The sequence below is a fragment of the Tursiops truncatus genome, chromosome 8 (assembly GCF_011762595.2).
Source record: "Tursiops truncatus isolate mTurTru1 chromosome 8, mTurTru1.mat.Y, whole genome shotgun sequence".
NCBI classification, from domain to species: Eukaryota; Metazoa; Chordata; class Mammalia; order Artiodactyla; family Delphinidae; genus Tursiops; species Tursiops truncatus.
In genome coordinates this window covers 52279577-52299877 of record NC_047041.1, presented here as the reverse complement: position 1 = coordinate 52299877, position 20301 = coordinate 52279577, and the positions used below count along the sequence as shown (strand labels likewise).

Genomic DNA, 20301 nt, shown 5'->3' with positions numbered 1-20301 from the left:
ATAAATGGAATGTGGTCAAAGGGAGTAATGAAATATATTTTAAAAATCACATTTTCCACTAGGCATGTCAGGGAACTTGTCTAAGGTTTTCCAACTGTCCAATGTTGAAACATAAATCATAACACTGAAGGCTTATTGTTACACCACCAATGAACGTCTCCTACAGATGGAGAGGCCAAAGGGAGCCAATGGGTTCCTTCTCACGTGCCAATTCCAGCTGGTTGATAACGTTTATCTAGCATTGTTTTTGAAAAAATTCTGAGACCGCATCTGAACACAGTGGTAAAGAGAGGTGTTTCAATTAGTGACGTGTGCAGTAGGATGTACGGAAAGAAGGGCAGCCTGCATGCCATGTGTAGTGGATGCTGTGATGTGCTGCCCAGAGGAGCCCTTTGGGACTGAGGCACTCAGTGCCCCAGCTGTGGGGACTGTTGCTGCCGGCTGCTGACAGCTCTCAGTGGAGTCCCTCTCCAGGAATGGTCCTCAGCCCAAGGGAGCTGCCTTACCCAGGGGCAGTACCCAGCTGTTTCTGCCGAGGGCAGTAAGGTCAACTTCCCTTGACTCAATGCAGGGAACTGAAGGACCATCCCAGCTCCAGAGCTCCCCGTGGGATCAGTTGATGCCTCTGTTGTGACCGCAATGCCGCTCAACTCCTCCCTCGATCTAATCTTACTTCCCTTACTCCCGGACAGGTGCTGATCCCGAGGGCAAGCCCCGTAAACTTTCAGCACACAAATCTCTGTCCCAGAGTCTGGTCCCAGGAACCCAACCTAATACATCATGTATCTGCCATTCCTGCACAAGCTATACCTCCCTATGTCTAGCTAATAGCTTATCATCTGCGCTTACTTACCCCTCAACAAAGACTCAGTGTTAGCCAATGAGAACATGTAATCTATCAGCTTTCCCTTTTCCCCTTGTTTGCAAGGAAACTCAAAGGTAAGTTCTCCATTCTTTCCTCTCTTGCCTGTGCGAGAGGTTCTGCTTTAGGCTTGGAGGCTCTCTAAACTAAAAATGATGGGTTGGCTCTTTTCCTCTCATTTTTCAGTCTCTCCTCCCAGGCTCTAGCCCTGGAAGAGATAGCATTTGCCACTGACTCACTTTTTGGAATCGTTATAGATTGAAAATGTCACCAGAAAGAGGGACAATATATGCTAATGACTCTCACTGGCATGGCACCTTCAACTTACATGTATGTATTATTTTATAGACCCAGCAACTCTTTAGAGTTATTATTATTTCTTTTGAACAGAAGGTACAGAGAGGTTAAATGATTCCCCTAAGGTCAAACAGCTAATGAGGAGCAGAGCCTGGATATAAATCCTGATCTGCCTGAATCTCAAATGTATGCACTTTTATCTAACATTGCTTCTGCTATTCCTTCTGCCTTTCCTTTTATTTTGAAGAAAAGGGGGAAGGAAAGAACAAATGCTCATAAGGAATTCTGCCAGCAAAGCTGGCACATCCTGCCCATTTGAGAAAGCAGCTTGTTCGTAAAGGCACAGCTGAGTGAATCTGGGAATCATGTCCACAGGCAGGCAGTAAAGCCTGCGACCTGTCTGCTAAAGAGCCATGCCAGGGACTGGGACAGAAAAGACCAGCGACCAGCCCCAGCTCCCAGGTCTGCCACGGCAACATAACCAGGGCTTCTGCTTTGGTGGCGGTGGGCATGGTAGACAAATCGCTGAGCCCCGCATGGCCATGTGGGCTGGTGACGTTCGGGTGACTCTGTGGCCCTAGGATGGATGAGGGAGCACAGCGAGAACTTCTCAAAGGCAGCCAAACTGTTGCGGTTCTGCGCAGCCTGTGGTTCACAACGTGCCTACACTGGGATGCAGCTGGCTCTGCACAAAAGGGAGGCTTGCAACCGGGAGCGAAATTCAAAATATTTAACAACGGATACGGCACAGACGGCAACCAATCAGAACAGACACAATAGCCAATGAGAGCACATGTTGGCTGTAAACAAACAGCGCGGCCATGGAGTACATCCCAGACGAACACCAGTCTTGGCAACAAGGAAGCCCAGTGAGCAAACAAGGGGAAGAGGATGAGCAAGGCAGGTGTCCAGGAGCCAATAGGGAACTGGCTGCCTATCTCCAGGGGAGGTCTCAGAGAGGATTTCACTAACCCCCCAGGGTTCTGCAGGGTATGGTTTAAAACTCATTGCTATGAGGGAAAAAGGAAATACCCTCGAGGCCCAGCTTCAAGAACCAGTATCACCACTGCTTTTGGGGTGCACAGGGCCAGCCTCCCGAGGAGTGAAGCCCTAAGCCACCCAAAGACATGTCCCTGAAGGCTTCAACTGATGTGTCATCATGCTGTCATCCGCCTGCTTTTCTCTTGGCCGAGTGTTCAGTGTGGTCTCCCAAAGCAGCTGTTCTGTTGTACCATTAGACGAGTGCACCGGCATACCTCACTGGAGTCCCCGGGACACAGAACACACACCTGGATTCATGCAAAGTGGGCCCTGGCCCTGCCGGGAGTCAATAGTCAGAATCCTCGTCCCACCCGGGCAGCCTCCAGAGTAATTCCAAGTCCCTCTCTTTCCCAGCTCAAATTTCCCTTCCTGCCCCTTAACTTGCACTAAGAGCACATGCTCCCGCCCCCCTTTAGACAAAGTCACAAGGGGTCAATTATCTTGTGGCAACGTAGGTGGAGTACCATTTCTTCAGCTTGCGTAAGATGAAGCGCCCCATGATGAAATAAGTCATTGGTCCATGAGGGCTTGTGGGAAGTTCCCAGTAGGCAAGGCCCTCCCTGGAGAGCAAGGCACCAAGGCCTTTCCCTCGCCCAACCCTACCCACCAACAAGTCCGCGGCAGCCTAGGTGCCAAGCCTAAGAAATGCCCCCAGAAAACGTCCCTGAAGTGCTTCACCACTGTTCTCAAAAGGTTGTGCCTCTTGATATGTTGACCTCACCCCCACTTGTGTCCTATAAATTAGGTCTACTCTCCAGAAAGGAAACCCTTGTCTCGTCCATCTTATTAGTAGTTCTTCATACTGTCTTTCATATGTGACTGTGGCCCCCCCAGCCTTCACCAGCTTTCTCCCTTCTGGATGGAAACTTCACACAGCTCCAGATAGGCAGGCACTAAGATTTGAGTGACAGCTTCACAGGAAGTCACTGGAGGAGCCCTGGGCATCAGCTGTGGTGTGAGGGATGCTGGGACATCTGGGGGAGGCCAGAGCACAGGGGCAAGGCAAGACACCACAGGTAAGCAGTCAGCCGGGGTCCTATTTCCAGCTTTGCCACTTAGCAGCTGTGTAACCTGGGAACGTGACTCAAAACTCTTCAAGCCTCTATTTTCCTTATTATAAATATTATTGTAATAACAGTATCTATCTCACAGGGTTGTTTCAAGAATTAAACAAAATAATATACATATAAAGCATTCAGCACTTTGCCCAGCACATAGTCAGCAATCAGTACAGGGAGGCATTATGAATCTTGTTAATCATTCAAACATTTATTGATCAGTTGCTCTACACCCTGTACCTTGCCAGGGGCTGGGGCTTCCAGTTTCTGCCCTCAAGAACCTCACAGTCCAGTGAGAGAGGACCACAGAAGAACCATCGATTAGGATGCCATGTGGTAAGTGCTTTATTAAATAATTACTTTTAAAAGAACTGTCACGAATAGGTGACAACCATTTTCTGCTCACCATTGTGTGCTACGTGCTTTATAGAGACCGAGAGTATATGCTTTCTAATCCAAACACCTGGGTTCAAATCCTAGCATTGTCACTGAATACTCAGGTACTCTTGGGTATGTTAACGTCTTTGAAACTTACTTATCTCATTTGGAAAATGGGTATAAAGTTAGAAAAAATATACTTAATATCACAGTGCCTTGCACACAGTAGGTGCTTAACAAAATAGATGTCCCTTAAAGCAACGACTAAGGGTGTTTGGAGAACTGACACTGGATGGCTGTTGCTCCAGCCCTGGAGCACTGCCCGGGTAAGCCTCAAGGTCAAGGCAGACGTGTAGCAGGACTTTAATGTTCAGTGGCTTGTCCGGTTTGGAGCCAGTTCTGAGCCAGCCAACAACTGGAGCCATAGGGACCAGAGGCTGGCCCCTGCAAAGGAGCTGCTGGCAAGAACTAGATAGAACGTTCCAAATAGGGCAGCGCCTCCAGGACCAACCAAGGCACAGAGAAACTGAGTAGTTGGTGCAGTAAGAGGCCAAGCTAGGACTCTAATGAGCGCCTGGTATATTAATCAAGGCAGGAATACCCCCACTCAGGACCACTCTGCAGCCTGGAGCTAGTGGCTTCTACGTAGACCACAGACACTGCACACTCAGCCCTGTGCCCGGTACCCCCGGGCTGGGTCCTGTGGAGGGAACAAGGATGACCCAGGCAGAGCTCCACACCCTACGGAGTGCTTCACCTCTGAGAAGGAGCCGAGCAAATCAGAACACACCAGCCCCAGAACTGATCCCGTGCACAGAGAAGAACAAAATTACACAAACCCAGACCTGTTGACACAAATGAACATTCCTGCAGTGCAGCCTGATAAGCCTGTTGCTAAGCCTACCTGGTTTCCTGTCACGGAGCACCTCCTTCTCAGCTCAGGAAAGATAATAACTCTGGGAACCAGCTTCCTTAGGAGACCTGGCAGAATGCTTTCAGTCCAGAGCAAAACCTGTCTTTCAACACAGCTTCTCCTCCTCCCGTGTCAGACAAGAGGAAACCCAAGCCATGCAGGAAAGGGTTTGCACACACGCACACACAGCCCTGCTGGGTGTCAGTGGCTGTAAGTGACCCTCAGGGAAAGGAAGGAGCCCCGGATCTCTGGGCTCAGAGTACCTCCTAAACAAAGACTCTAAAGTTTCCTGCTGGGACAGGGCGAGACACAGGACGCTCAGATTCCAGGCGTACCCGCAGCTATCATCTGTCAGTCCTGACACCAGCCCTGTCTGTGTCGAGGTCCAAGCAGAGAGATCAGAAAGCGCGGGGCAGGGGCAGGGGCAGGGGCTGGGGAGGGCAAGAAAGGGGAGAAAGGCCTTTGGAGAGACCAATATGAATAGTAGGAGTTTTTATCTGACCCCAAAGAACAGGGCAAGGGAGAGCTGTGTGATCTAAGCCAGGATGAAAGAATGGCTGGCCTCCCCTTGTAATCAAAGAGTTTAATGATGCTTATTAAAAGCCCATTTCTGGGTCCTGTTGAAAAATTATACCTGTTAAGTGTTTCCTTTTTTTCACGAGAATTGCTTCCTAGAGATTAAACACACACACACGCGCACACACACACACACACACACTCATCCCTTACAAACCCCACTCCCCACCGAGGCACACACATTCCCCACAAATCCCGCACATCCCAGATATCACACACATGCTAGTCCTCTTCATTAAAGATGGCCACAATTCACAGCGTACACACGCACAGTAAAACAGAGAAACCAGGCCCAGTCCCTGCGGTGATTCACGCACCCTTTGAAATTCCAGACTTTGAGGGAGCCCAGGAGCTTCCTGCTCAAGCAGTTGTCATCCCACAAACAAACAGCACAGCCTCTAATCCACATCATTCTCCCTGTCTTGCCTGAGGCCAGGCAACTCTGCAAAAGCAGACCCAGGATCGTTAAGCTTTGGTGGAGAGCAACCGTGTTCAGTAGGGTCACTGCGGAAGAGGGGGGCTGTGTCCCTCTGGCCCATGGCGGGCTTTCTCTGATATGCTGAATCGCAGCCACCTGAAGGAGGTGGCCCTGGGCCTGCAGCATGTTCTCCTCTGGTTATCAGCTTACCCAGAGCCCAAGGCTGCCTTCAGTCTCAGGCACAGAAGACATTGCTTTCTGGAATAATCAGTTAGACCCAGGAAAGTACTCCTTGCAGAAAAGTATCTCTGCACCAGCGTGGGTTTCCTCTGGGTGCCGATGTGCCCAACATTTTACTCCCTGCTAAGGGACAGGGTACAAAAACGCCCGTTCAAATGCCCAAACCTTCAGTGGAACAGTGTGCTGTTCTCAAAAACAAATGCTTAGGAGCTAGTAAATCTAGCTCAAGGGTTTCAAGGGCAGCTCTAACCCTTACTCACTCAAGGGCCTGAGCCAACTCTCTAAGCCATAGTTTTCTCCTCTGCAAAATGGTAATAACAACTTCTTTCCATCTTACAGAGTTTCGGGGAAGATCACAAAATGCCCTAGAGACTGTAAATTCCAAAGCAGATGTTAGAAGTTCTCATGATGAGACAGTAATGAGGAAATGCAGGAGCTCATAAATTGGGCTGTGAGTGCCTCCCGGGCAAAGCTTATGTTGTGTTTACCTTGTTATCCTCAGTGCCTGACACAGAGGGCAGCACCACACATTCTGGGGAAAAACAGTTTGAAAGAAAGAATGAAAAATGAGTGAATCCCTGAGTTAAGTGGTTTGTTCAAGGTCACAGAGCAGCTCACTGTGGGACAGGAAGCCAGATCTCCTGACACCCGTAGTCCAGGGCTCTCTGTTCTAGGTGAACCAAACTCTTAGATCTGTTGAAGACAGGGCAGTGATATCCCATTAGCCCCAGCACGGGCCTGGTTTGCTTACGAGGCCTTCACAAACCCACCTGTTAAACATTCCAACTCAACAGTGGGAGCAAACAGAAACCACACGTGCAAATAATACCCAAAGGCCTCTGACCAACTCATTTCCTGACTTCAATTGCGCAAATCAGAAAAATCGCAAGATTGCGGAGATGGGGCTTCAGAGACTGAATCACAGAGACTAGACATAGATCTTATTTTAGGCTCACTTCCAGCGTTATCACTTACCTACTGACCACGTGTCCGAGAGATCACTAGCCCTCTCTGATTCTCAGTTTTTCCATCTGCAAAACAAGAAGAAGATCACAATTAATCCCTTGAGACCACTGGACTAAAAGACGTCATAAGTTTTATACCCAATATTGGCTACCAACCGCTTATGAGCCCATGTAACTGGGGAAGTTGCTAATGATTAGGGGCTGGGGGCTGGAAGAGAATTACTTCAAAAATGAAGCACGACAATTAAAATAGTTACATGCCAAGAAGGGCACCAATGGCACCCATCTCTCAGTACAGAAAATTCAGCTTTCCATTTTGGCAACTTTATTTTTCATAGATGTCAAAATGCAAGCAATCATTAATTACCAGGAGAAACAGAGCAAAGAAAAACGCTACTACATCAACATACTCACTTCTGACATTTGGGGTATTTTTCCAATTTCTTTCCTTCTCTACATAGAGTTTACCCCTTTGCAGAGTAGGGTCTATGAAGATGTACTACACTGGAAAGTAGCCCTCAGATCACGACTACCCCCTCCACACCCCCATGACTGTTGCCTGTGTAATTAACTCATTTTCATTCCCACGCCTTTTGTCAGTTTCCCCAAGACCTTTCAGGCCTGTGGTCAAGTCTCTGCCCAGCACTGCACACACCTGAGCCCAGTGGAGTGAGCATCACGTGACTTTAGGCGCCCTCAGCTGGTCTTTCCCCAATCAGGGTTCCCTTACCTCATCTGGAAAGTGAGGAAACTGGCCTGGCCAATCTCAGAGATCACTTTCAACTTCGAAAGGTGAGGCTAAGGAAAAAGGAAGGAAACATAGATTCGAGTCCCTACTATGTGACAGCTATTGAGCCGATAATATCTATGGATATTATCTCATGATCCTCATAACCACCTTGGGAGATGTTACGGGCGAGAGAATGGTAACTCAGTGAGGTTTGGCCATCTAGCCAATGTCCACTGCAGTCACGCTGGTACCACATTCACGATTTTCGCCGTCAATGTCTCACTGCTATTACCATTTACTAATTTTTCCAAATCAATTCACATATTTTACTTAACTCTAATTTTAATGGATTTTTAAAAAACGTTTCTCACACTACTATATATAAGATAGATAACTAATAAGGACCTACTGTATAGCACAGGGAACTCTACTCAATAATCTGTAATGACCTATATGGGAAAAGGTCATTTGTATATGTATAACTGATTCACTTTGCTATACAGCGGAAACTAACACAACATGGTAAATCAACTATACTCCAATAAAAGTTTTTAAAAAGTTTCTGCAGTTCGTTATTTCTTCCTCTTTTCTCTATAGCCCAATGGAAGACCACCTTTCAATTAACATAGACTCTATAATTGCAAAATGGTTGCTATTCAAAGGAATTTTTAATCACAAGCATTTTTTGTAAAAATATCTATGAAGTCATAGGTTTGATGTGCTATGCATATACTTTTTCCAATACTCATTAAAATAAATGACGTTTGAAATTTAAAATGCTCATCCATTTCTACCCTCCTCCCAGCAGTGCCCCTGCTTTACCTTGGGAAAGCTGGTTTAAGTTCCCTCACTTTGCTGCAGCCAGAACTTGGAATCTAAGTCTGTCCTATTTCAAAGTTGAAACTGCAAGAACACCTGATGCTTATTATGTGTCAGGAAAGTTGCCAGAGGTCACACAGCTGGTAACTGAAGGACCTGGGACTGGGACCCCCACTGGCCTACTTCTGACCCTGTGCTCTGTGAGTGTATTAGGTTTCCCCTCTGGCCTTCCTCAGACCCCAAATTTTCAATTTCATGTCATAAGGCCACCAATTAAGTTCTGTTTGCAAATCAAGGCAGAGGCATCCTGTTCTGTTAGGTCACCAGTTTTTCCACAAAGTCACTATACCTATCAATGCATGTTTAAATTCCCCAAAGGGCACTTTGGTAGGCAGCTGCATAATTTCTAAAAACAAGTTTAGGAAATGTGAAGTGAAAGCGACTCCTTATTCAAAGATCCAAGATAGTAACCAAGTAAATAGAAAGAGCTGATAACATAGTATCTAGGAATGCCATTGCTACTGCAAATGAGTATAATATCCAACCGGGTCAGGTGAGGGGCGAGACAGTGGCACAGTGACTATACTGGACCCTCTTCAAAGCTGTTGTTGAGTCTTTCTAGAGCTTTACGCTTCCATTTCCTGTCATCTGGTTTAAAATTAATTGCCATGAATGTTTTATGACCAGGGAGCAAACACTGAAAAGTCTGCAGAACCGGATCAATCAGTCTTTCTATCAGTGGAGTTCCCTATTTCTCTTGAATACGAGCTACAAAGCTGTGCAGAAACAGGAAAACAAACCTATCCCTGATTATTCATTCTCGGTCCAATGACACCTCTTTCGTGAAGCCTGCTCCCGCCGAGTGAGAATCAGTTACTCCCTTCCTTGGGTTTCCTCGCACTAACACTTTAATTACAATCTCTGTTACATTGCAGTTATTGTCTTCTCATCTTTTAAAGTATCATTTTTTGGAACTATTTACCCAAATACAATAAAAAGTCACCTGCCACTAGCAATGTGATTTGAGATAGATTTCCTTCTAAACCTCTTTGTATACATACCCACGTATACAGACATTCACATACATACACATCCAGATACTTTACAAAATGGGACCATACTGTACACACTAATATTAATCTACTTTTTAAACGGTTACATAGATGTGTAATTAATTCCCTACAGATGGATATTTGGGTTGTTTGCAATTTTTCACTGGTGTAAATACTCTAATATCTTTGCACGTATATCTTTTTTTTTGTTTTGTTTTTTTGCGGTACGCGGGCCTCTCACTGCTGTGGCCTCTCCCGTTGCAGAGCACAGGCTCCGGACACGCAGGCTCAGTGGCCATGGCTCACGGGTCCAGCCGCTCCGCGGCATGTGGGATCTTCCCGGACCGGGGCACGAACTGGCATCCGCTGCATAGGCAGGCGGACTCTCAACCACTGCGCCACCAGGGAAGCCCCGCACGTATATCTTTGTGTGGCTGTTGGTTAAGTACTTAAAATATATTATTTTAACATTTAAAAAAAATTATCATTGCCACTACCCCCCCCCCACAACACACACAAGACCATATCACTTTCAATTTCTACCAGCAGCATACCGGGATGCCACTTCCTTGTGCTCGCAACAGTGTTAGCCATTAGCCATTAGGTAAAGGGAGTCTAGTTATTTTAAGCTGCAACTGTTGGACATCTTTTTCTGTTTCTTGGCCTCATTTTTCTTCCTCTCCAGGGCCTCCACTCTCACCAAGCCACCACCATCTCTCATCTGGACTCCTAACTGGTCTCCCCACATCCTCTACTCCACTTCTCTCCACCCAGAAGCTAGAGGGATTAAAAAATAATAATAATACAAATGGAATCATGCCCCCTGCCTAAAACCCTTTGACAACTTTCTATTCTTTTGAAGATCAAATCCAAAGTCCATAATGTGCCCTTGTGCCTCGAGAGGCTGCTTCTAGGACCCGGTTTCTGCACTGCCTGGTTTGTCAATGCAGCCATCTGCCTCCAGTCTCTGCTCTTAGCAGGCTGGCTTCCTTTTAGGTCCTCTTCTTCCCAACTCAAGGCCCTGGACATGCTGTTCCCCTGCCTGGAGAGTTGTTTGCTCTCCCCTCTGCTGCCTAATCCCGACTCATCCTGCCTCTCTCTGGGCTTAAACACCATCCCCTCAGAGACGCCCTGAACCCCCAGACTAAGTGAGCTCCTCTGGCTACTTACCGGAGATTTCCTTTGCGGCCCATCTCACAACTGTAATTAAGTACTGTCTGGCACGGTTTGTTCAGTGAGTACCACACTGCAGGCTCCGTGAGGACAGGGCTGGGGACTCTTTCCAGCACCATCCCCTCAGAACTCAGCATGGGAGCTAGCACAGAGTAGGCACTCAACAAATACTCACTGAATTAACTTCTTTCTTAAGTTAAAATAAAATCAAATAACCTGGCTACTCCAAGGGCCAAGCAATCAACTCTAGGTTTTATGAATAAAGGAATGTGGGTTTTCACATAGAAAGCAGACGATGTGAAAAACCAGGCCTGTTTTCAAGGGTACGGTCTCTGGTTGAATTAAGCCCAATCATGAAGGACTGTCTCCTCTCTCTCCATGGAAACAATTGGAAGCCTTGCCTTTGGCAACCACAAGATCACTGGGGTGGAAGGATGTGGAAGCAAGGTCCACATCTTGGGCCTTTCTGTAGCTCCCTTTTTTCCTCTCTACCTTGTGTTTTGCCCACATTCAATGCATGTCTCTTAAATGGATTTCATTTCAAGTCAAATTACATAGTAATTACGGCTAATTCACTGCCTTTTCTACTGTCTAACATTTAAAAATAAATCTGCATTATCTAGCACAACTGACTTGATGGTTTTTCCCTCTATAGATCAATACCTACATTTAGGAGTACTTCCTCTTAGGTTACTTTCTGAAAACCCAAAACAGTGAATCACGGGTCAGAGAGCCTTGGCTCTCCTGTAGCTACATCTCTGCCCTGCTCCCTAAGTCTACCTTGTTCTCAGCTCAGCGTTCCGTGCACTGAATTTGGTGAAACTGTACCCCCTCTCCCCTTTCTTACAGGATCTCTGCGATGCAAGTCTGAGATCAGGCCAGGCGGTGGAGGCACCATTTCCCTGGCTTAATTTGGACTCTTCTCAAGTTAATCATGGAGCAGAACACTGGTTATAACGATCAGTTGCATGTAAAGTGTGGATGGACTCACTCTGGTCAACTCTAGCCACTGATTTCCTGGGCGGGGTAGCTGTAGATCAAGGATTTGCTGGGGTCTATTGTGGAGGGCTCAGATGTCCATCCATTCTAAGGGAGGCACAGAAGAAGAAGAAAAGCTTGTCTCCTGCCCTGGGGGAGATTGTGTTTCAGTTGGGAAGACAAGACCAAGATGCCACAGTCTCAGTCCCACCAATGTCTGAAGCCCCATCTGACCACTCCTCTAGGTGCTGCTCTAAGATTCCTTTCCTATGAACATCTCTCTATCTGAAGTGTCCTTCTCCATCTAAAGATCCAAAGAAGAATGACTGGGACACCTACTGGGGCTCAGTAAGTCCTTGTTAAATGTTGTTCAGAAGCATTGGCTCTGGAATCAGAGTCTGGCTTTGACCTCTGGCTCTATTCCCTCCCAGCTGGGTGACCTTGGGCTGTATCCTTCACCTTCCCATGCCTCTGTGTTTGTATCTGAAATGTAGGGATAGTAAAAAGGACCCACATTTTGGGTTGCTGCAATGCTCATGTGCCTATCACCTAGCAAAGGCTCAACAAATTTTTGGTGAATATTATTATTACTGCTACTATTGTAATTTTAGTTAACAGTGTAGTACTTATCATGTGCTAGGCTTTGTCCTAAACACTTTACAATATTAACTCATTTAGTCCTCATAAACAATGCTGTGAAGTAGGAACTATTATTTTTCTCATTTAATAGACAGAAACTTCAGTATTAAGAGGCTAATAAAATTGCCCAAAGTCATACAATGAATAGTGAAGCCAGGATTTTGAACCCAGGCAGTTTGGCCTGGAAGTCATGCTCTAAAGCACTAGATTATTAACCATAACAATTGTTATTTAATGAATTACCAGAATTCTTAGTTGTTAATAATTATTCATCTTTATTAACGATGGGTGCCTGCCCACTCATATAGGTCCCCAGACACCTGGGGTGACAAAGATGCGGTTTAGGTCTGGCAGCCAAGTTCACTGAGCTTCAGAAGAGTCATCCAGTCCCAGGTTGAAACCACGGACAAGAAGAGGAAACCGGGGCAGAAGGCCAGTGTTGTGTGCTAGGCCATTATAGTGGGGATGGCAGAGGACCATGGGTGTCCACAGTTAGCCCTAGGAGCTCTGGCTGCAAAAAGTGCACTGAACTTCCAGGCCCTACCGATTAGGAGGGCTGGGGTTTTCCCCTGAGCTTCCTACTACATCCTGATGGACTCTAGGCCTGAGTGGGTCAGGACCTGCAAGGGAAAGGACATCCGTGGCTCAGCCAAGCAAGGCTGGAGAAGGCTCAGGGTCACGCCACCTTTCTGGGAGTCCCTGCTGCTCCTGCTTATGAGGTCCCATGACCCTCAGCTCAGAGGTGCTTTTTGAGCTTTAAGTATCTCCTTTTCAGATGTGGAGGCTGTTGATCCAAGCTAAGCTGGTCGTGTTGCTGCCAGACGTCTGAGAGAGGAGGAGCTCTCCCCCGAGGACCATGGTCTGTCATTTTCAACCTCATCATGGTTGTGCATGGATTTTCATTTTTTTTTTAATTTTGCCTGTGTTGGATCTTCTCTGCTGCATGCAGGGTTTCTCTAGTTGCGGTGAGCAGGGGCTACTCTTCGTTGCGGTGTGCAGGCTTCTCATGGCAGTGGCTTCTCTTGTTGCGGAGCACGGGCTCTAGGCACGCAGGCTTCAGTAGTTGCGGTGCGCAGGCTCAGTAGTTGTGACGCATGGGGCTTAGTTGCTCCGCGGCATGTGGGATCTTCCCAGACCAGGGATCGAACGCATGTCCCCTGCATTGGCAGGCGGATTCACAACCACTGCACCACCAGGGAAGCCCTGTGCATTGATTTGTTTTTCCTGGACTTCTGCTGCTTATTAGAGCCTCAAAACATGCTCACTTTAGCTTTCTTCTGGGTATTGCAAAGTTTCTGTCCTTCTTCACTCCCTCTTGGTTAGATTTCATTTTTTGGTGGGAAATCACAAAAGGGAAGCATTTTAGGCATGAAGCAATTCGGGAGAGAAAACTGGACTCTAGCCACAGGGCCTTGTCCTACACAACCTAACAACCCACCATGGCTTGGCAGGGTCAAGAATAAAACCCTTAACTGGCCTTCCAAAGACCAGCTGTGTCCTCCTCTGGGCACCCTCACCTCAGCTGCTCCCAGCTGGGGACATGACATGAAGTTGCTTCCAGAGTCACGTAGTTTTCCATGTTGTAGAGCAGAGATAATGATGCTTTTATTATTTGCCTAAAAATGTGGATAGTCCAATAACAATCTAAAATATTGCATGACACGATCACTTCTTTTCAACCACGCCCACAGAACCATGGGAGAGAGCCTTTCTAATTTTTAAAAACCAAGGAAGTCAGCTCGCCTTGACACATCAACTTTTCCACCCAGCAGCCGCATGCTCACCCTTTCATCAGCAAGCAACTGCTGGCTGCTTCCTCTGTGTGTCAGACCCAGACTGGAACTGGTGGCTAGGAAAACGGAGAGAGCAGGGACCTGACCCATGTTTGAATCCCAGCTCTGACTCAGATGAGCTGTGTGACACAGAGAAAGTTAATTAACCTCTCTGAGCCTCACCTTCCTCATCTGCAAAGGGAGATCCTTATCCCAACCTTCCAGGGCTGTTGTAAGAATTCTAAGGAATGGCAGTTCTCAAACACTTAGCTGGGGCCTGCATGTCAGTCCTGAACAGCACGCACTGCTTTATAAAGTCCACTACTGGAATTTCCTGGTGGTCCAGTGGTTAGGACTCCAAGCTTTCACTGCTGAGGGCCCAGGTTCGATCCCTGGTCGGGGAACTAGGATCCCACAAGCCACGTGGCACAGCCAAAAATAAAAATAAAAAAATAAAGTCCACTACTAATGATGGTCCATGTGACATGCTCCCTGCACTAAAAGGTACAGTGTTACAGGTAGAATGTGGCAGTCTGTGGTCCACAGGGAGATCCAGCCCGGAAGGGGTCAGTTCTACCACAGTGGGACTGGGTAAAGCAGGCTCCAAGCAAGACTTCAAGTGAGCACAGTGTTTTCAAAAGAAAAAGGTCCACGGCACGAAGTATGAAATGCAGACCTGTCCTGAGAAATGTGAGCAGCAGAAGGAACAGTGGACACTCTGACAGCATGGATGCTGTGAAGGACGCAGGGCTGGAGCCTGGAAGGCCTCCTGGGCCAGGTTCTAGCAACAGGTTCATCCATCAGAGGGTTTTAAGCTGGGCGATCATAGGCCAGGTTTGTCCTTGAGACTAATTACTGCCTGCAGTGAGGCTGGACTGGAGGGGTGAGCCTGGGGCAGGGAGAGCCACGGAGCTGAGGCTGATCCAGGCTCAAGGGAAGGGTCCCTCACTTTGTTCGACAGGCTGCTAGTTGCCCGTGCCCAGCTCCTCACAGCAGCCTGACTGCAATGACCCAGATACCAGAGGCTGTGGGCACGGCTGCTCCACTGCTGCTCTGAGAAGGGTCCTTTTGGCATCAACTACAAAACCATCTGCCTAAAACAACCCGTTCCTTTCTGACGTGCCTGGGACAGCACCTGCTCGGCTACAGGGCTGTCTCACAGCCCTTGCCTGGAGCCACTGACAGGGTGACGGGGCCGCTGCCCCAGCCTCCATCACTCAAATTAATTCAATTCCATCCAGTTGGATGATTTTTGTGTGTGGACCCATGCTCAGTTTTGAAGCTCGTATGAGGTTGTAACAGAAAAGGTCATGGGCCCAAGAGGTTTATAGTCAAGGACACAGGTCTGCGCTGTGACCCAAGGCTGAGCACTGGCTGTGTTCAGGACCGAGTGACAGTGCTGTGGGGATAAGAGAGATGGAGCCGTGAACCCTCCTTGGCGGCATCAGAAAAGCTCCATGCAAGAGGTGTCACTTGCCTGGGCCCTGGAGACAAAGAAGGCATCTGACAGGCAAGGGGTGAGAAAAGAGCCTTCATTCCAGACTGAGGGAGTGCACGTGAGGAGGAAGTAGCGTTGCTTTCTAGAGCTGGACCACAGCGGGAGAAGAGGAGGTGACAGGAGGCAAAGACCAGGGGGCGCTGAGGTCCCGCTGGGAGGGGCCTGATGTCACTTTCTACTTTCTTCCCCGAGGCACAAGAACTAGGGTCACGTAAGGAAGAGCAAAGGCAGTAACTTTTATTAAACGCCACTCTGCATCTGGCAACGTGCATTCCATTAACTCTACACAAGTCATTTGGTTTGAATGTTATAACCATCCTGGGAGGGACATATTGTCACCATCCCCCTTTTACATGGGAAGAAACTAAGGTTGAGAGAGATTATATGACTGCCGAGGCTGCTGAGGCAGGAACAGAGCTAAATATGTGAACCTGAGCCCAGTGGTCCTTCCTCTGCACAATACCAGCTCCCTACATGAGGGAGACAGATGCCTGATACCTTGGCTTCAAACAGCCGAGGAGACAGGATCATCAACATCACCACCATCGCCTTCACCATCGTCATGACCACCGTTGTCATGGACTCCAAATTGTATTTCACAAAGGAGAAAGGGAACCATATGTGCCCCTTTGTAATAGGATCTTATAAGATTCCTGAGCATATATGTTTAATTAAAATCAACTGCTACCAATGACCGCCTATGGTCACTGCCAGCTTACAACTTGGGAGGTGCTTCATGATGTGTTTCTAATAAGCTTTACAACCACCCTATAAAGCAGGCTTTACTTCCCGGGTCTTATAGTTGAGGGAATGGAGGCTCAGAGAGGCAAAGCGATCTGCCTTGGTTGTACAGAGCGGGAACTAGACACACACACCTCAGTGCTCAGCCCCACCTGCCATGTTCAAACTCAACACGTCCACGGCGCAGTCTCTACCTCCAAAGGGGCCTCTTCTGCTGGCCCATCTCAGTGAGTGATGCACTCTCCACCAGCACACGCTGGAAACCTAGGCCACCTCTCAATACGCCTCCCCTTTGTTTCACCCCCATATGAACCCCTCATCAAACCCTGCTGGTTCTCACTCTCCCTGTCCTATCCACTTCTCACCACCTCTGCCTCCACTACCCAAGTCCAGGCCGCAGCCAGCTCTCACCTGAGCTTCTGCAATGGCCTCCCAACCAGTCTCCCAGCATGCGAGCCCTTCCCTGGCTCCAGGGCCCAGAGAGCCTGGCTCCTGCCGTAGTAGCTCTGCTGCCTCTGACCACACGCCCCGCCCCGCCCCTTTCACGTCCTCAAACACCACACTGTGTGGCCTGCTTCAGAGCATTTACACAGGCTGTTTCTTCCAGCTCTGCTCCCGGCTTTGCAGGCCCTGCCTTCAGATCTTAGCTCAAACGTCACTTCTTCCAGGAAGTCTTCCCAGACCCCCATCTCAATCAGTAGGTACACACCAGGACAGTTGTGCCTGAGACATGGAAACGCTTCCACATCAGCTGCTACGTAGTCACTGCCCTGAGCCCTGAGATACTGCCCACCACGACCTCAGCTCCTCCCCAGGGTCCTCCAGCCCTTGCCACAAGCCAGAGGATAAGGCATGTGTGGCAAGTGGAAGGCTCCCGGGCCCCGCCTGGGCATTATGGCAGAAGCCGTTTCTGACTGGCCTGTGCACCTGCAGTCCCGGTTGTTAAATATTTTGAAGGCCACCTCCGCTCTTGATCCTGTACTTCTCACAGTTCATGGTTATGTATTTATTTGGGTGACTATTTGAGGCATGAACTCTGGGAGGGCAGGAAGCACAAAAGTTTGCTTTACCATGTCCAGGCTCAGTAGAGAAGGCCTAAGTGATATAATGAATTAAATGAATAAGAAGTGCTGCTTCCTCCACCTTTCTGGCTGTATCTGCTCAGCTTTTCCAATAACTTCAGGGACCAAGCAATGAAAGAAGCTGGGCGGATACAACCGAACACCAAGGTGCGTTCAGCAGCTGAGGTGAGGCAGGTGAGGAGAGGGGAGGGAAGGGGGCTACCTGTCCTGCAGCAGTGAGGTCATGGTCTCCGCTACGTACAGACACTGGGGAGAGAGGAGGAAGGTAGTCTTTCTGGGCTTGACTTTTTCCTGTTCCTTAGTCACTTTATCCATCTCATAAAGAGCTCTCAAGCCCAGCCCAGGCCCTTATCAATCAGGCAATGCCTTAGTCCCAAAGCTATCTTCTCTCATGGTTGCTACTGCAAGACTCTCTTAGCGAGTCACCCTGTCTCACCTCTCACTCCCTCTGATTCTTCTCCTGTACCAAGCATGGTCTTAAAATGTGCATCTGATCATGTCTTCCTTCTGTTGAAAATTCTGTGGCTTCCCACCATCCTCAAGATACGTTCAGAGCCTCCCCTAATTTACAAGGTCTTCCTCTCTGAGTCTTATCTATCCCTCTAACCTCACCATCTGTTCTCCTCATTCTCCTCTATTTCCTCCATCAAAACACACTTCTCCCTGTCTCAGGGCCTTTGCACATGCTATCCTGATTTCCAGAATTTTCCCAGCTCACTGTCATCAACCTTCTGTGTTTTAGCTAAAAAGCCATCTACTTTGAAAAGTCTTTGCTGACTAACACCAGTCGGTCAGCTCCTCCTATGACCCACTACCTTTCTTCTGATACACTCAGCCTGCCTGAACTAGCTGTTCAATGTCTGTCTTGAATAGAAGCCCCTTGAGGGCAGGGACTGGGCCATCTTATCTAGCCAGTTGCTCAGCCTGGTTCCTGACGCAGAGCGCTCAATCAATATTTGATGAAAGAATAATCGATATGATGAGGCTGTAAACTCGGACTTTGTCTCCAGGGTCAATGCTGAAATGTAAATTCTAACGGTTACTGTAGAGATCTCAGGAATGAGCCAGTCAATTTATCTCCCTTCATCTAAGGTATGGGAGAGGTCTGAAAACTCAGTGATGCAGCTCTCTAAGGGACCAGACTGAACTCTTAGGAGAGAACTTGAAAAATAAATAAATAAATAAGAAAGAAGGACTAAAAAGGAAGGCAGGAGGGAAGGAAAAGAATAGAGGATGAGCTCTCCGAAGCAAAAGATGAGTAAAAGTGTAGGAAAGGACTCACTGAAGATGCTTTTCACGGTAAAGGAAGCCCCTTGGCAAGCTGAGAACCAGGTCATGCTGTTCCAGGACATGGGACTCACCCTGGATGTCCCATCCCTCCTCCGACCCTGACAAGCCGTGTGACCCTCGGCCAGGCATTTGTCCTCTACATCTTGCCTTCCTTCCCTGCAAAACAAGAAGCGCCCAGGTTCCCCAGATCTGGGATTTCTGCACGGGAGCCTCAGGGAAGAATCAGAGTGAGGGGGATGGAAACCATGGGGGTATGGAGAGTTAGGGCTGGAGTAGCACAGCGCCTTCCACGCAGGACACAAGGGGGAGCCCAGGCCCATGGCGGGGTGGGGGTGGGGGTGGGGTGGCGGGCGTTGCAGGAAGCCTCCATCCCCTCTCCTCCCGCCCCATCCCAGGCTTGTCTGACGTCCTCGGCCACCAACAAATTGGGAGACGTTGGTCTGATGTAACTGAACATCAACCAGGCTGCACAGGGCCTAGGAAATTGCCTCTGAAGCCACTACAGGTGAGGAAGGAGAGGAGGCTGGGAGGACGGCAGAAGTCAAGGCTGCGTGCTGAATGGGTGGCCCCAGGCCTGATACTCTTGGATCCTGGAGTCCAGGTGTTCAGGTGGCCTAGAGATCAACTGGGACATGGATCTCGGCTTTTTTGTCTCATGGAGCCCTTTGGCAGTCTCCTGAAGCTTAGAGACCCTTTCTCAGAAAAATGTTTCCAAATGCATAAAATAAAATCCACAAGCTTACAATGGAAACCAATTATATTAAAATGGTTACTGAAATGTTAAACTGATAAATTTCTGGTACAGTAATATTTTTATTTCTCTTTAAAGTCAAGATTTATAATAAACTCTAGTGGCAGGTCTAATAACGCTCATAACCTGGGAGTAATAATGAACGTAAATGATATTTTGAAGTGCCTCTAACAACTGTAATGGGATACAAAAATGTCTGATTCCTCCTGGTAACAAAGTCCCAGAGACTTCAAATGCCATTGTGGTTTACTGCCTATATTCACAATGGGAGAAAATGCTAACTTTTCTCCCAGCCATGTGTTCACATTAAGAACCTCTACTTTAGGGCCATGACCTGACTTTACAGAGGAGGTGGCTAGAGCCCCTAGAGGGGCTGAGAGCTGTACAGAGCTACCCAGCAAGTCAGAGTTAAAAGCAGACTCAGCACAGCCTCCTGCTGTCTCCCAGCCAAGCTCCGCCCACTTGGTAGAGCCATTTCCGCATGCATGATTTTCCGAACACGTAACACAGGACCATCCCTACGATTCCCTGAGCCTTGGTTTCCTCATCAGTGAAATGGGAACAAGCACACCGCCCTCTGCAGGCTGCTGTGAGGATAGAATGAGAAAACGAATAGGAAAGGGACTTGATACCTGGACAGTGCTCTGTACTTGTGTAGATCAGTGACATAGGAGTACGTATTATACATCGCCTCACAGAAAATTAAAGGGTATGAACTTTGGGTTTCAGTAAGTGGGCAGGTCCGTGGTGGCAACCCCAAATGCTTATAGGGGTAAGGTAATAAGGAGGGGCAGGGACTGTGGCAAAGCCAAGAACTCACGCCCATCTGAAAGGGGCAGCCACCATTCGGTACCAGGGGAGGATGCCACCCAGGAAGGTGGGCCTAGTGTTGCCAAAACTGATTTTCTAAGAGATGGCAGAAATCCATATTCTTGGCAAAATGTCCTGATTTTTATCTTAAACATCTTTATAATTAAAACAGGATGAGAGCCCAAAAACATGTCTATAGGCTCAGTTTGCAGCCTCTG

At 48.1% G+C, this 20301-nt stretch overlaps 1 protein-coding gene across 1 annotated transcript in view; it reads right to left on the bottom strand.

Annotated features, from left to right (window-relative positions):
- Nucleotides 1-20301, bottom strand: part of TENM4 (teneurin transmembrane protein 4) — a 739181-nt gene that overhangs the window by 581426 nt on the left and 137454 nt on the right. The window contains exon 4 of the mRNA XM_073808362.1: nucleotides 6759-6814. The gene's annotated coding sequence lies outside the window, so the exon portion shown is untranslated. The remainder of the gene's footprint in view (nucleotides 1-6758; nucleotides 6815-20301) is intronic.